Source organism: Engystomops pustulosus, chromosome 3 (genome assembly GCF_040894005.1).
Source record: "Engystomops pustulosus chromosome 3, aEngPut4.maternal, whole genome shotgun sequence".
Lineage (NCBI taxonomy): Eukaryota > Metazoa > Chordata > Amphibia > Anura > Leptodactylidae > Engystomops > Engystomops pustulosus.
The window spans coordinates 155,881,003-155,897,692 of NC_092413.1; positions in this window are offsets into that span (position 1 = coordinate 155,881,003).

Sequence of the window (16,690 nt, forward strand, 5' to 3'; positions counted from 1 at the left end):
CATGGACACCAGTGCCTATTTAGCTGAGATACAAAAACAACTGTCTGACAGTACAGTATATCGTAGGATTCCAGGTGATCCAAAATTTACCTTAAGTAAAAAAATTAAATTAATATTGGACAAAGCTAAGGCCGACAACATCATAGATCATGACATGCACAGGTTCCTAACAATACTACATCCCACCACTCCGGTACTATATACGTTACCTAAGATACATAAAAACCTCAGGTCTCCCCCAGGAAGGCCTATAGTATCCGGAAGAGGCTCTATCTTTTCAAACATCGCTACTTTCCTTGACAAAACGTTACGAGAGTTCTCCATTTCTGGGTCATCCTACATCCAAGATACAACTGATTTTATCAATAAAATCACTGCAGCAGATACATTGATCACTGACAATACCATTTTAGCCTCCTTCGATGTTGTCTCCCTATATACATCAATTAACCACGAGAGAGGCATTAATGCAGTTAAGAGCAAACTTTCTAACAGCGACTACACATTACCCACACAAACATTTATCATAGAACTACTTGATATGATTTTGAAGAACAATTATTTCCTATTTGGAGACGATTTTTATTTACAGTTAATGGGAGTCGCTATGGGTGCAAATATGGCACCAACATATGCTAATATCGTCATGGGGGTCCTGGAGGAGGACGCCGTCTATGCCTCCACTCACTTCAGGCATTGCCTGAGGTGGTGGAGGTACATAGACGACGTCTTCCTCCTATGGTCTGGCACTGAGCATGAACTCAACGAATTCCACATGTATCTCAACACAATCGATGACACCATCAAATTTACCTTGACATATTCCAGAAGTGAAATACAATTTCTAGACGTTTTAGTGACACTAAATGATGCGAATGTTGAAACAGACCTATTTGTGAAACCAACTGATAGGAACACACTACTTAGATTTGAGAGCCATCACCCACGAGTCATGATTAACAGTTTACCCTATAGTCAACTCCTTAGGGTTAAACGCATCACCAGCAATCCACAGAAAGTTACAAAAAATTTGAACACCATGCTTAACAAATTCACACAACGTGGTTACCCACGTAGAATTATCAAAAGAAATTTTGATAAGGTACAGCTTATAGATAGATCCAGCACATTAACATCCACTACTAAGAAGACAGATTCAGGTAGAATCCCATTTGTCTCCACTTATAGTGAGTACAGTAATTACATTACAAGAATTATTCGCAGACATTGGTCTAAATTAGCAGGTAACCCCACTTCTGCCCCTGAGTTCAACAACCCCCCCATTTTTTCATACCGGAGATCCCAATCTATTAGAGACCGGTTAGTGAAAGCCGATGTGGGATCCCTGCGACCCAGCAGACAGAAGGGCATTTTTGGGGAATTGAACAAGGGCTCCTTTCCATGTCGCAGTTGTATAAACTGCAAACAAATGATCAGAGGTGGTTCTTTTTTTCACAATAATACAGAGTACAAAATTAAACATTACTTGAACTGTGACAGTCGTTTTGTCATTTACAAATTAAGTTGTCCTTGTGGTCTTCTATATATAGGCGAAACAACTTTAGAATTCAAAACGAGGTTTAACCAACATCGCTACACTATCCGTAACAATAGACGTGACTTACCTGTACCAAAACATTTTTCTGATGCCGGCCACACCGAGAATGATCTTAAATTTCAAATTATAGACCACATACCCCCCCTACGGAGGGGTGGAGACAGAGAAAAAATCCTTAAGAAGAAAGAATTATATTGGATTTTTACCTTAAACACTTTACGTCCACATGGACTAAATGTTGACTTCAAACTAACAGGTATTTGATGCACATTATATGCAGTCATGCCAGACTCCCTATTCATTGCCTGATATATACTGTAGGTCCTCTAAGTAACAAGAAATACCCTATACCTTAAATGCTATCATATATCTAACTTAAGAATCTCTCTCTTTCTTTTCTCAGATGACATGAACCCAAGAAAGCCATTCCGGGATTTTTTCTCTCACCAGTCCCTTCCACCAATTTTTTGTGTTGCACCAGATCCTGTACTGCCTCTTTTTTCTTTTTCCTTTTTTTGCATAATAATTTACTAAAATGATGTTTATGTGATTTACCATTTATTATCAGGTGGCTACAACTTGTGCCAATGGGAGTATTTGCACTTACCTAGCGAACCACGAGGGGTCTCATAACCATATTTACATTTTTCCCTATAGGGTCCCCATAGGATCATCAGGGATTAAAAAATCTTCTCTCTCCCCGGACTACAGGGGTTAATAATTATGTCACTTCCCCATATATGTGGTTTTTTCCTTATTACCATATGCATACTCCGTGCTGTGCCAGTAGCCTCCTACTTTGATATAATCATTGGCAACATATACTTTACCTGGCTACACGTCTGTTACATACAGCGATCTGTACCCACTTTGTCCATCTATGACGTGAGCTATCTCCTTGACTACAGGACGAGTCCGCGCATGCGCAGTGAAGCATCGCTGTGCTTGCGTTCCAGCCATGCGTGTCAAGCACTTCCAGACACCGGCGCGCCAAGCCAAACTCTTGAACAGAGGCGGTGACGAACGGATCGCTCTTTCCCTTTTGTGCACACGGCTGGTGGACGAGGTGGTGAGACACCCGGACTGTTTTTAAAGATTTTTGATTAACTTTATTTGAATTCACTCAGCACTTTATTGATACTGTTACACCAATGGTTAAGCACTAATCAATTCAGACACTACATAGGCACATGCACTTTACTATGTTGTATGTAACATATGTCATTATGAATTTAAGCAATTTTATTTGATGTTCACTGTAAATTTCAATATGATGACGCAATATGCAAATTAGGGGGCGGAAACAAATGTATCACATGATCACCCGGATGGGGTATATATGTATGTTGTGCACTCTTGTTATTTGGCTTGAGAAAGGCTCTTAAAGAGCCGAAACGTTGCTGTATTTTGAAACATGGAATAAAATGGAACCCACTTTTTACACTTGATACTGGACTTCGTTTGGTGTGCTGCCTTTTTCCACTATTTATTAAAAATATACAAATGAGCCTCATGGGCTCCTGTGTACATAACAGAAGCCCCTTCTGGTTTCATCGGCTGTCACCAGCTCTCAGGCAGGGGAAGGGAGAAAAGAGTTAAGCATGAATAAGAATTAAGCATTACTGAATAATTAGCGGCCGACTGAGTCAGAAGGGGCAAACCCCATGCGTAGTCGCACCCCAAAGAGAAACAAATTAATTGTAGAAAAATTGGAAAATTGGCCACATAATTTATTTAAAGGAAACCTACCATGAGGTTTCTACCATCAAAAGGAGATCTGATGAAGTAGATCTCATGCCTGCCTATGCCCTACTCTCCCTAGCCCCTAATCTGTAATGTAATAATCATGGAATTTAACCTAACTTATTAAAAAAACTTTATTTTAGTAATATGTAAATTAACTGCAGAGGCTACTGGGGCATATACTAGCCTGGTCAGGCTCTGGGAGCTAGGACTAGTACACGCCGCAGTAGCCTCTGCAGTTAATCTACATATTACTAAAGTAAAGTTTTTAAAGGGAATCTACCATTTGTTTTTATGTATTGTGAACCAAACATACCTTGAAAATGCTGTAGCTACACCGATACAGAAACATATCTTGTTTATTCCCTGAACCAAGTGTGTTTGCTCAAAAACAATTAAACAGCAGCACTCCTAAGGGCGAAGACACACGTGGCGTTTTTAGGCCGTTTTTAGTTAGTGCGTTTTCACATGCATTTTTGACCAGTTTGAATTAAGATAATTGGTCAAACCTGTCAAAAACGCATGCATTTTCAAAAAACGCATGCGTTTTTTACAATGTGAAAACGCACTAACTAAAAATGGCCCAAAAACGGCCTGAAAACGCCATGTGTGTCTTCACCCTAAGGGTAGTGACACACGTGGCGTTTTTAGGCCGTTTTTAGTAGTGCGTTTTCAGATCGGGAAAAAATGTGTGCATTAAAAAACACATGGTTTTGAAAACGCATGCGTTTTTGACCAGTTTTAATTAAGATAATTGGTCAAACCTGTCAAAAACACATGCGTTTTTTAAGATCTGAAAACGCACTAACTAAAAACGGCCCAAAAAAGGCCTAAAAATGCCACTTGTGTCACCACCCTTAATTAATTGAAAAAGTAAAGGTACTTTGTACCACCATCAGCAATGTTTCAGCTGTCACCCAGCCACACAGCAAATACTTCAAAGTTTATCATTTTCTATTTCAGTTTTTCACATTTCTCCCCGGTTAGCAATATTGCTACATGAATAGAAATTTTTTTAAAAAAGTTATCGATTTTGCCATGCCAAGGAAAAATTGAAAAAAAATAGCTTGTTCATTATTGGCCAAAAAAGGGCCAAACATTCCTGCTCCTAAAGACATCTCCTCCATAACTGGACACCCTGGACACAAATGCTCACACCCTATGGCAAATATGGCATTTATTATTACATTTTTTAAATTCTATACAATAATTTCACTGAATTGATCATCTCTATACAGTAACATTACTACAAGGATTGCCCCTGAAATGTAACACCACTCTCTATCATTGTCTAAGCCTTTTGAAATGTTCTGCCAAGGGCGTATTTCATATGTGCTCACATTGTGGCACCTCTATGCCCAAGGACGTAAGAGAGATATGTCCTGACTTCTAGGAGTCATCGCGTTGGATCCATGGCAAATAGAATGTGCTCTTTCATATGAATTGTGTTTCTAGGTGCCAGGGATTCGGAGATATTCACATTTAGGGCTCATTCACACGGCAGGGAGGGGGACGGTTTTCTGGTCGCATGATTGGCGACCAGAACACGGTCCCCCATAGACTTCTATTATTCCTGGTCGCAATGCTGTGAGCAAACGGTGTCTCACCGCATCGCGACCTACGGCTGCCCCTATACAAATCAATAAAAATGTAAAAAATCGGCTCTGCTTGCAGAGCCAAAACATACCGAACAGAGGCAGCCGTTCGTTGTGGGTCTGTTGCAATGGAGACCCGATCATGTGACCTCTGCAGACAGTGACCTCAGCAGTGCCCTCGCTGTCTGCAGAGTGTCTGAAGTGTGTCATCCGGAAAGTGAGTTTTGTGAACAGTGTGCAAAGGGTGTGCAAATTGTGAGGATCCTGCAGTGAAAATGGCATACATTGCTATGGAACGTTTAATTTGGCTGGTGGAAGAGCGTCCTCTGATATGGGACAAGCGGGTGGAAGAGTATGCGGACCGTGCAGCAAAGTAGAGAGCCTGGCAGGAAATCACCTCGCTCATGGTCCCTGATGAGTGGAAAATCGTGAATCCAAGGCGGCGTGAAGAACTTGGTAAGTAACCTCTTTACACCCTTCTCAAAATGTACCTTTTCATACTTCAGTGTATGGAGCTGTGCGAGGTGTCATTTTTTGCAAAATATTGTGAGGTAAAATGGTGTAAAAGTTGTATTTTAGACATTTGGGTGCTATTTTCTGTTATTGGGTTCACCTCCGGCAATAACTGTTTTTATATCTTGATAGATCGGGCATTTTGAGATGCCACGATATCTTACATGATTTTTTACTGTTTATTACATTTTTCAGTTCTAAGGAAAGTGGGGTGATTTAAATTTATAGGGTTTTTTTTTTGAGAGGCGGGGCTTGCCGATGGCTGAGTGAGGACGCATCCCAGCAGAGCTCCGGCACCCATACCTGTGACATTACACATAGCAGGCAGCAGAACCACACTAGTGAGCAGCAATGGGTCCTAGAAAGCCGGGGAACCGCCACTTGAATCTGAGAGATGCGGTCCGCGGCTCGATCGTCCAGTTCCTGGACTCCGCGCAGGACTCCGGAACGGCCGCACATGCAGCCAAGATGGCGCCGGACCACGAGGCGCCGGCCACCGCGCACCATGAGACGGAGCGGAGACCAGCGCCCGTGCCTCTACTAGAAGCTGCAGGCACTCCGGCAACTGGAGCAGCCACATCGGGGGAAGACTCAAACAGCCTGAAGGTAGGCTCCCCCCCACATGAAGCTCCCCCCGAGCTCTCTGCGGCACACGTCGGCATGGGGGAAGGGGACTTCCCGCCACTGCAGGCCTCAGTAATGCGGGCCAGTAACTCCCCAACCATACTGGAAAGCCAGCAGCACACCCCATGGCCCAAATCGAGCCACAATGTGAACCTAGGGAAAGGGGAGCACCCATCCTCTCCACACCTCAGCGGTTCACCCCGCCTCACTTTTAGCACAGAGGGCTCACAGGGCTCATCACCAGCATGGGCGGCAGCCTCTCCATCACCACCATATGCACCAATGGCAACTCCAAATCCTATGATGCAGGAATCTGGCTGGGACTGGCAGGCCCATCTGCGCGCCATACTAACCAAAGGAGATCTCGAATCCCTTCTGGCCAAACTGGAGACCTCGCATAAGCGAGACATGGACATTTTGAGACAAGATATACACCATGTGGGTACCAGAGTGGTGGAGGTAGAGGAATCGCAGGAACACACTCTCAAACTCATAGCGGACCATCATCAAGTAATACAAGCTCACTCCAACCAAATTTCTGATATTCTGACACACATTGATGATATTGAAAATCGCCACAGGCGAAACAACATTCGGATAAGGGGCCTGAGTGAAGAAGTAGAATCCTCCCAGCTGGAAAAATGGGCCCAAGGCTTCTTTGCATCTATCCTCCCTACAGCTAAAGAGCGCCCTATTGAAATTGATCGTATTCACAGGGCATTAGGGCCTAAACCTTCTGATGGCTCTAGGCATAGAGACGTTATTTGCCGCATTCATTTCTTCAAAGATAAGGAAGCTATCCTGCGAGCAGCCAGGGCGGCAGAGCCGTTATCTTACAAAGGCCGACAGTTAATAATTTTACCAGATTTGGCGAGACGAACATTGCAACTGCGGAAAGCCCTAAAACCGCTGCTGACCCTTCTTCGTGGAAAAGATATTACTTATAGATGGGGATACCCATTTCAACTGACCCCCAACCCCTCCAAGCACAACCTGGCAGAAAGTGCAACCGAAACCAAGGAGGGAACCGAAAAAACAAAGAAGAACACCTGCGGACCAAGCACAGGAATGAAACGTGATATCTTTGCTTGCTATATGATGCTCACATATTACTTTATTGTTTACATAATGTTCTTCTTTCTCTTGCTGCCTATTCATTGCCATTCCCTTAGGGATCATTATGTCAGGTATGGAGTGACCTGGGAGGTTCCACAGGCCACAGCTTCCCTTTCCTCCACATAGGGATAGTAGCTTTTGAGGCTACACAAGGTAATCTCTGACGAGTTGCCATAGATTTGTTTAAATTTTACGTTACTTTTGGGTTACTGCTAACAAAAGAATCTTAGAAACCCTTGTCTGTCGTGTCTCACGTTACACCTTTCCTAGTGTGCCTCCCCTAGTGTTCCTATCCTATTACCTCCCCCTTCTACAAACGAGTTATAACCCACAATGGCCAATCTCTCCTTCTGTACATTTAATGTAAGGGGCCTTAATGCCCCGAACAAAAGGGGCCAGATCCTCTATCGCCTACACCGCAAACACATAATGGTAGCTATGCTACAAGAAACGCATTTCTGCGCACTGCATATGCCCAAATGTCCCACCAACTATTACTCCACCTGGTTTCATAGTCCCCACCCGGATCGCAAGGCTGGAGGTGTCTCTATAGGCATCCATAAATCCCTGCAACACACAATAATAGCTTCATCCACAGACTCTAATGGCAGATATATCTTTATAAAATTGTCATATGCGAACAAAGTATATACCTTTGCTAACATTTACTTTCCTAATCAGGGACAAGTCACATTTGGCATTTCCACGTTACAGAGGCTGGCGGAGTTCGCAGATGGCTCGCAGATTATCCTGGGTGGAGACTTCAACCTCTCCTTTGACCCTTCACTGGATTCCACAACGGGTAAGTCTGCCATTCCAATGGGTCAGTTGAATAGGCTGAGGAGATCGCTGAGAGAAATGCAATTGATTGATCTATGGAGGATCCTGCACCCACACGAAAAAGATTTTTCTTACCACTCTCTAGCACATAATAGTTATCACAGAATAGATCACCTGTTCCTTTCCCATCATCTCCTCGATTCCACACCTAAATGCTCCATAGACAATTTCTTATGGTCAGATCATGCCCCAATAATGGGATCTATAATGACTTCTAGCGCTCCAAAACGCATTAACACGTGGAGACTTAACAAAAACCTATTAAATGACTCACTATGTATCGCAGACATTAAAAACACCATCCAGACATTCATCACAGACTACACCAATCAAAACTCAAATGCCCCCTTGCTGTGGGAGACGCTGAAGGGTAATATAAGGGGCGTCCTGATGTCTCATGGTGCCCGTCTTAAGAAGGCTCGTACACACGAACTCAAAAAGCTACTATCTGACTTAGAGCGACTTGAATCCAACAATAAAGTTTCCCCTTCTGACCCCATCAAGTCAGAGCTGTCTGCGGTGAGACAAAAGATATTGTCAATCTTAGACCAGAAGACACAATGCGTGCGTAACCGATTGCGAAAAAGCTACTACGAGTATGGGGATAAATGCGGTTCGTGGCTGGCAAGGGCATTACACCCAAAGGCGCCTCGCACACATGTTCTTTCTATTACCTCAGCAGACAAAGGTACGATTCACTCGCCACAGGGTATAGTGGATGAATTCCGAGACTTTTATAACCGCCTATACAATATAGATCACACCACTCAACAACACCCTAGATTTAAACACGCGAAAATTGAGGAGTACCTATCCAACTATGGGCCCAAACCTATACCGCAAGAACAATCTGAGACACTAGAACGGGAATTCACTGAACATGAAATTAAAAGAGTCATAAAGGATTTGAAATCCGGCAAGAGCCCTGGGCCAGATGGCTTCACGGCACGGTTCTTCAAACAGTTTGGAGATGATATCATGCCTATACTTCTGCAGGTATTCAATGCAGCAGCAAGCGGTACTCCCTTCCTGGCCCAATCCCTACAAGCAATTATTACAGTCCTACCCAAACCAGGAAAATCCCTAACCACGTGTGGGGATTTTAGACCCATATCACTACTAAATGTGGATGTAAAATTGTTTGCAAAAATGATAGCCTACCGCCTCCAACCTCATATCCCAAATCTCATACACTTAGACCAAGTGGGCTTCGTTCCAGGAAGGGAGGCAAAAGATAACACGGTGAAAACAATTTCCCTGATAGCGAAAGCACGAGCAAATGGTAACAAATTATGCCTTCTCACAGTAGACACGGAGAAGGCTTTTGACAGGGTGCGATGGGATTTCCTGATGGGAGTTCTTAGAAAGCTAGGCCTAGGCCCCAGGATCCTGCAGGCCATATTGGCATTATATCGTGACCCCACAGCTTTAGTTCGGGTTAATGGCACTCTTTCAGATCCACTGCGCATCACAAACGGGACGAGACAGGGCTGCCCCCTATCCCCCTTTCTTTATCTCCTAGCAATGGAACCCTTGGCAAATGCCTTGAGATCAAACCCTGACATACGTGGCCTCCTGGTAGGCGGGAAACATTGCAAACTATCATTATTCGCAGACGATTTATTATTATACATCACATCCCCGAACACGTCTCTACCCGCAATATTGAAAGAATTTAGTGCCTATGGAGAGGTGAGCAATTTTAAAATCAATACGCACAAGTCAGAACTTCTAAATATCTCCCTCCCTGCAATCGAACAGGCATGGCTACAAGCTAACTTCCCCTTCAAATGGGCGACGGAATCTATACACTACTTGGGTACACGTATCCCTCCTGACATGACCTTGCTTTTCGACCTCAACTATAAACCTATGCTCCAAACTATTGGAAAGGACCTAGAGAAGTGGGCACAACTCCCCATATCATGGTTTGGTCGGATAAACGTCCTGAAAATGGATATACTGCCCCGCATTCTATATCTTTTCCAAACTATACCCATCCCCCTCCCTAAGTCATACTTTGATAGACTCAGACGCATAACTCAAAATTTTGTATGACGAGGCTCACACCCACGCATCAGGCACACAACTCTCGCACAACATAAACTTGATGGGGGAACAGGGCTCCCAGATTTCTACAGCTACCACAAGGCAATAATTGCCACCTATATCCTAGACATCTTTCACAAGCGTTCCTCGAAACTCTGGGTAGAGATGGAACTAGAGCAGAGCCCCACTCAAGCTCTGGGAGCATTTTGGTGGCCTTCACTGCCGCCTAATGCAGACCTCTCTCCCCTCCTAACACTTATTTTAACCTCATGGCGAAAATTTGCACGCACCTCGGGACTGATCAAGATCCCAGGCCCACTCACTCCACTAATCGGTAATCCAGCTATTGCTGGACTCTATTCATTAACACAGACAAGCCTACCACATCTCCCCAGAGTGAGAGACATTGTCACAGACACAGGAATCAGGGCCCAGAGGGAGGTGACGACCTTACTGGGCGTCCCACCGGCCAGATGGCTTCTGTATTTTCAGATTCGTGACTATGTTTCTTCTCTGGGAAAGATAGAACAATTCTTGAACTGTACCCCATTTGAAGATATTTGCCTTTCAACCACTGCACCTCCACACGCGATCTCCTTGGTCTATTCCATGCTGACACGGTTGGATATGACAGATACCCGCCCGGATTGTGCAGGCGCCTGGGAGAGGGAACTCAATAAATCCTTCACTCCTGTACAATGGCAAAAAGCATTAATCTTGACGCATAAATCATCCATTTCCTGTCGTATGCAGGAACTGAATTACAAAATTTTGACCCAATGGTACAGGACTCCAGTGAGGTTACATAAAATGTTCCCCTCCGTCCCGTACACCTGTTGGCGTTGTGGAACGGGAGTGGGCTCCATGCTACACATTTGGTGGGAGTGTGGTCCTATCCGGGATCTGTGGCGGGCTGTCTTTGACCTCTACAACTGTATCTACAAAGGGAACATTGCTCCAACCCCGAGGTAGCGCTTCTGTCCATGTATTCTGGAACTATCGCTAAATACAAAAAAAGAGCATTACGCCACTTCCTTATGGCTACACGACAAATAATCCCCAGGCTCTGGAGATCGTCCGAGACACCCACCAGGTTGCAGTGGATAGAGGCGCTAGACGTAATTAAACGAATGGAAGAATTGAAGGCGAGCGATGAGGGCAGATACGAACAATTCAACAACATATGGTCTGCTTGGATCGATTATCGAGACACCCCTGCCTTGCATGATTGGTTAACCTCAGGTAACAGTGTACATGATCCATAAACATAGGTTTAGGGCAGAAAATGCGACTCACTTCCCCCCTTCCCCCCTCTCTTCTTCCCCCAACCCTTAATCCTTGTATGTGTTGTCTTGTCTTATGTTTTACACTCACTTTCTTGTTTCTCAATTACCTTTGACAGGCCGTATGGTCGTTTTGACAATTGTTGTTGTTGACGTTCTTTAAAAGTTTACCCTTCTCGCCAAATGCGATGTATACCACTATAAAAGTACATATATACAAATAATGTAAATGTATACGTATTTCTGCATGTTGCAAACCAAATAATACATTGCTACCTTTTGTATTAATATGCAACAGTCAATAAAGTTTGATGTTGAACCATAAATTTATAGGGTTTTTTTTAAAATTTTTTTTTACTTTTTTAATATTTTTTAGACCCTCAAGGGTATTTTAACCTGGACGGTCTGATCACTCCTAGCATATACTGCAATACTACTGTGGCATTTTTACACAGTATTCATTATAATGAGCCACTGGCTCATTCTAACAATACTGCAGATGCCTCTCCCTTTTAAATGCAGCCGGCGTCATCGGAAGGGTTAATACCTGCGGTCGCTGCTTGCACCGATCGCAGGTATTAGAGGCGGTTTTTGCCGCAGGGCGGGGAGGGGTTAATAATAATAATAATGATTTATGCATTGCTATTTTGCTTAGTTTTTTATTGTGTTTTTTTCATCTACAGTTGAGGTGGTGCTCTGCCTGGGACCAATACCGCCTCGAGAAAAATGCAAAGGCCAAAAGTGGTTTTGGCAGTTTGGGGAAGAGACCAAACATGTACACCCGAAGTTTGGGCTTCCTCGACAGTGTCATGGAAGTGGGCCTGTAAGTATTTTTTTCATTTTTCAAGATCAATGCATGTTGTTATGTGGGGTCAAAGTGAATTGCCTTTCTACCCGAATAACTGCATGTATGCAGAAAAGCAATCCATTGCATGAATGTCTATGGGAGAGTCAAAATCTGCATTAAATGTGCATCAACGTGCGTTTTTTATGCAGAATTCATGCACAAATTGGATGCAGAATTTCTTATGGATTTTCAGCATTACTATCCAGAATGTATGCAAATAGTCAAAATCCACTTTTCAATAATCAAAAATAATGCAGAAATTTTTCTTATATAGGACTACCGACAATCTGGAGGAAACCCTTCAAAGCAGGCGCAGTGAGGACCCAACTTCTGAAACGGTGGAGGATCAAGTGCCAGCTGTGCCGGATGACACCGAACAACCAGCTGCAGAGCCAATAAATCCTATACCAACAAGGAGGAACAGACGGAGGAGGGAACCTGGATCCGATCTTAGAGACCAGTGCACTCAAGAAATTTTTAATCAATAGATGATGTTTTCTGCAGGGCACTGGTTGCAGATCTCAAAACAGTACCGCCTGAGTTCAAAATTACCTGCAAGTTGGCTGTGCTTGGTGTTGTCCAGGTCTGCAATAATGTGGGGTACAACATACAGGACATGTGCCAGAACATCGAGCACCATCGCCAACGGTTTGCAGGGTTTCATCCACCTGCTCCACTTCCTGCATCTGTTCGGCCAGCTCTGCCTGCTCCGCCAGCTCCAGCTGCTCCTCCTGCACTCCATTATGCCTGGCTGAGCACATATGGTACGAGAGTGGCCATTACACAGATGCGCCAAGCCACAGCCAGGGATCCTCCTCTGGTCCATTTACAATAGATTTGATGGACATTTAAATTTTTTTTTCTCCGACCTCGGTACGGATCGCGGGTACACCCGTGCCCTTCCATGTGGCACGGCACACCCAGCCTGGACCTACCTCTCCAGCGCTCCTGCTTCCCGACTAGGCCGCATCCTCGCTCTTGCCGAGGCCCTTAGAGGGCCAGCGTCCTCCTGATTGGCGCTGGCTAATCCGGCTCAGCCCTTATAATCCGGCACCTCCCTTCCTTCCTGGCCGGATCTTCAGCATTCTTCATGGAACTTCCACGGTTTCCACACCTCGCTTCCCACAGCGGTTCCTGTTGAAGTGATTGCCCATCAGCGTTTCCAGACGCTCCTGTCCTCCAGCCTTTCCAGATGCCTCCGTGTTTCCTGTATGTCTTCCAGCGTTTCCAGACACCTCCGTGTTCCCTGTGTTCCTCCAGCACTTCCAGAAGCCTCTGTGTTTCCTGTCTCCAGCATTCCCAGATGCTCCTGGTGGCTCCCGTGTTCCAGCATTCCCAGACGCCTCTAAGCAACCAGCTCTCCTCCAAGGACTTGTCCGTTCCTGTCTGCCTGGGTCCTGTGCCAGCTTCTGCCTGCTTGCCTGCTGTGAGTTTCAGCTCATCCTGTCAAGTCGCATTCCTGCTGTCATCCTAGGCACGGACTGTGTCCTATATCCCTGTCATCGCTGGCTGCCACCACGTGCCTAGTCCTACCCGTGGAACGACCTGGTGGCACCCCCTCCCCAGCAAGACCATCCCGCTTTGCGGCAGGCTTTGGCGAAGACCAGGTGCCACTTAGACTCCGGCCCCGGGTTGCGACTAGTACTCTCTCCATCTCCCGCGTTGGTCCAGAGGATCCACTGGTCCACAGACTTTTATTTCTGTTATCTGTGGACCGTTACAAAATCTCTGAAAGGCCCCACTTCAAAGACTGGAGAGGGTAGCCAACACCTCCTTAGTCTCAGCATCTTCAGTTCCCTCCACTTTTTAGACAAAGGATCATAAAAACCCATGTGCTTGTCTGACCAATATGTCAGTTATGGACAGTTATGGAGTTATGATCCATTTCAGTCCAAGTCCAAATGCATATTTTAGATCTGGACAATAAGTGAAATGCATACCTGTGTCTTAATTTGTTCTAGCATCCTTGGACACAGATATAAATAACTCTCAATGGAGCATAGTAGGTGCGTGAAGTCTGGTCTCAATGGAATCCGGAGATTCATCTGGATCTGTTGAGACCAGAACCCTGTTCCCTATGACTTCCCATTGAGAATCTAGAACTTCTCCAAGGTTCCTAACATAATCAGGACACCCCTTTTGTCCGGTGTCTTTTGCCGGGGGGGGGGGGGGGGGGGCGGGGGGTTACCATCATCATTATCTTTAATGTGTAAACATGACAAGGGGATTAAAATTTGAGTACTTTCTTTTATGGGCAAACACTTTTAATGTTGGATAATATGAACTAACGTTCATATTATTAACACCCAGAGCTACTGTATCCAAGAACACACTTACACTCTAATTATTATAAATTGAGTGAGAAGATAAACATTCAATCCCCTTTGCCTCATGTGGCTACATATTAACACTGCAACACAGAATTTGTTCAAAAAGTTATATGTAACACACATTCCTGAATAAAGTTTTTATTTCACACCATCCCTCCTTTATTTATACTTATATTATGGGGTTCTTACTCAAATTACATATTACACTCATCTAAAAGGGACCAACCATTAGCTTGGTTTATAGATATATACTTTTTCATTTAGATTAGCAATGTGTAAGGGAGTGTACAATAATATATTTTCAAACATTTTTTGACTCACCTTGTTCTCTTTGCTGCATATTTTGGCGATTATACACAAGTATGGACATCTTACTGTTTTTAGGAAAGTGCATTCTCTGTGTACAGGTAGTCTGTATTTGTACATATTTGAGTGGAAATTTTTAACCCATGTCCTGGGTCCCAGGCGCACCCATGTGCCTCCCTGTGCCTCTGGTGCCTGGCTGCAGTGTCTCTCACCTCCCCTCAATCCAGTAACGGTCCCCGCGCCCGCTCTGTAAGATTTAACAGGCCAGCTAGCCGATGATTGGCACTGGTCGCCCGCCTGATAAATTGACAGCTCCTTCCTTTGTTCCCTGCCGGATCTTTGGGCCTTGTGCCTTAGAGAAAGCTTGTCTCCCGTTCCTAGTGCGATAAGTGTGATTTCCTGTTGTAACTGATTCCGTTCCTGACTACTTTCCTCTGCTGCCAGTCCTGACCTTCTGCTTTGTTCCTGACCCCAATCCCGTGCCGTCTGTCCTGACCTCCAGCCTCTCCACCGCCCGTTTCAGCCTTACGATTCTGTTTCTCCCCTTGGCCACAAGCTCGTGCAAAGTCGCGCCTGTGGAGCGACCTGGTGGTATCCTGCCACAGCAAGTCCAATCCGTTTTGCAGTGGCCTCTGGTAAACACCGAGTGCCACTTAGACTCCACTCCCAGGTGTCAGCTTACGTCATCGCTCGCGGTGGTACAGTGGGTCCACTACCGGTGGACCCACCTGACAGTATATAGAAATTTGCTTACTTTGACTTAGTATTTTTACATATCTATGTGCGAACCCCTCAGCTTTGATGTGACTTTTATGTAAAAATGTATGTTTTTATGCATTTTTCTTTAAACATTTGTGTATCACAAAGTTGCACAATGGTGGTATGTGCTGTCAAATGTTAATTAACAGAACTGAAATTGCTTTAAAAAAATATATAGGTTATACGGGTGCCTTTGCTTTTTAGTTTGTTTAATTCCTATATTTTGCAGGTTGTGACTAAAAAGCAGATTTTGGTTATTTCAGTTTTAGTTATTTTATGATGATTTATTCATGTGAACATATGAGTATAAGGTATGTATGATCTCTACACATGTTCGTCTATTACACTTTAGAGGTGTAAAACAAATTATTTACTGTTTGGGACACATTTTTTTCCACCAAAGTTAATTAAAAAAAAAAATTACATTTTGAATCAACATGGCATGAAGATGTCTACGTCAGTTATAATTTTGGTTGTATTTGTACATGTCAAAATTGTAAAAATTGCTCTGGTCAATAACGCAACGTAATTTCCAGAAATGCCTGGGAGGGAAAGTGTCATGTTGTAGTGGGGGCCCCATTCTATGTTCTGCTATGGGGTGAAGGAAAAGAGACTTGACAGAAAGCATCATCTAATGCCACTACAGTATCTGGATCGAATACTGATTTGTGTTTTAAATAAAATAAACCACTGCTTCTGACACAAACATTTTTTGCATGTTTGCCACACTGATTACCATGGAAACCAGTCTTTAAATCTCTGTAATTTTCTCCCTGGTGGCGATCTCTTGCTGTCTCAGCTAAATGTCTCACTAGAGGCTCACTTGAAGCCTAAAGGAATTGAACTAAAAAAAAGGAAATCTGGTTTCTGGGAATCTGGAAATCTGTTTGGAGCAAAGTAAAGACATAATCAAGGCTAAATGCAAGATTTGAACCGAGGATAGTTATGTCAGTGCCTAATGTTACTAATACTCTCACAATGAAGCAAGCAGAGGTTTAACTTTAAAGGGGACCTGTCATCTGTCACAAATACAGCTCGTAACAGCTTCCCATAGAACCCTATTAACAAACCCTTCTTTTATATAAAAATTGTTTCTCTCGCATCCCCATTTCATTTACATTCCCATA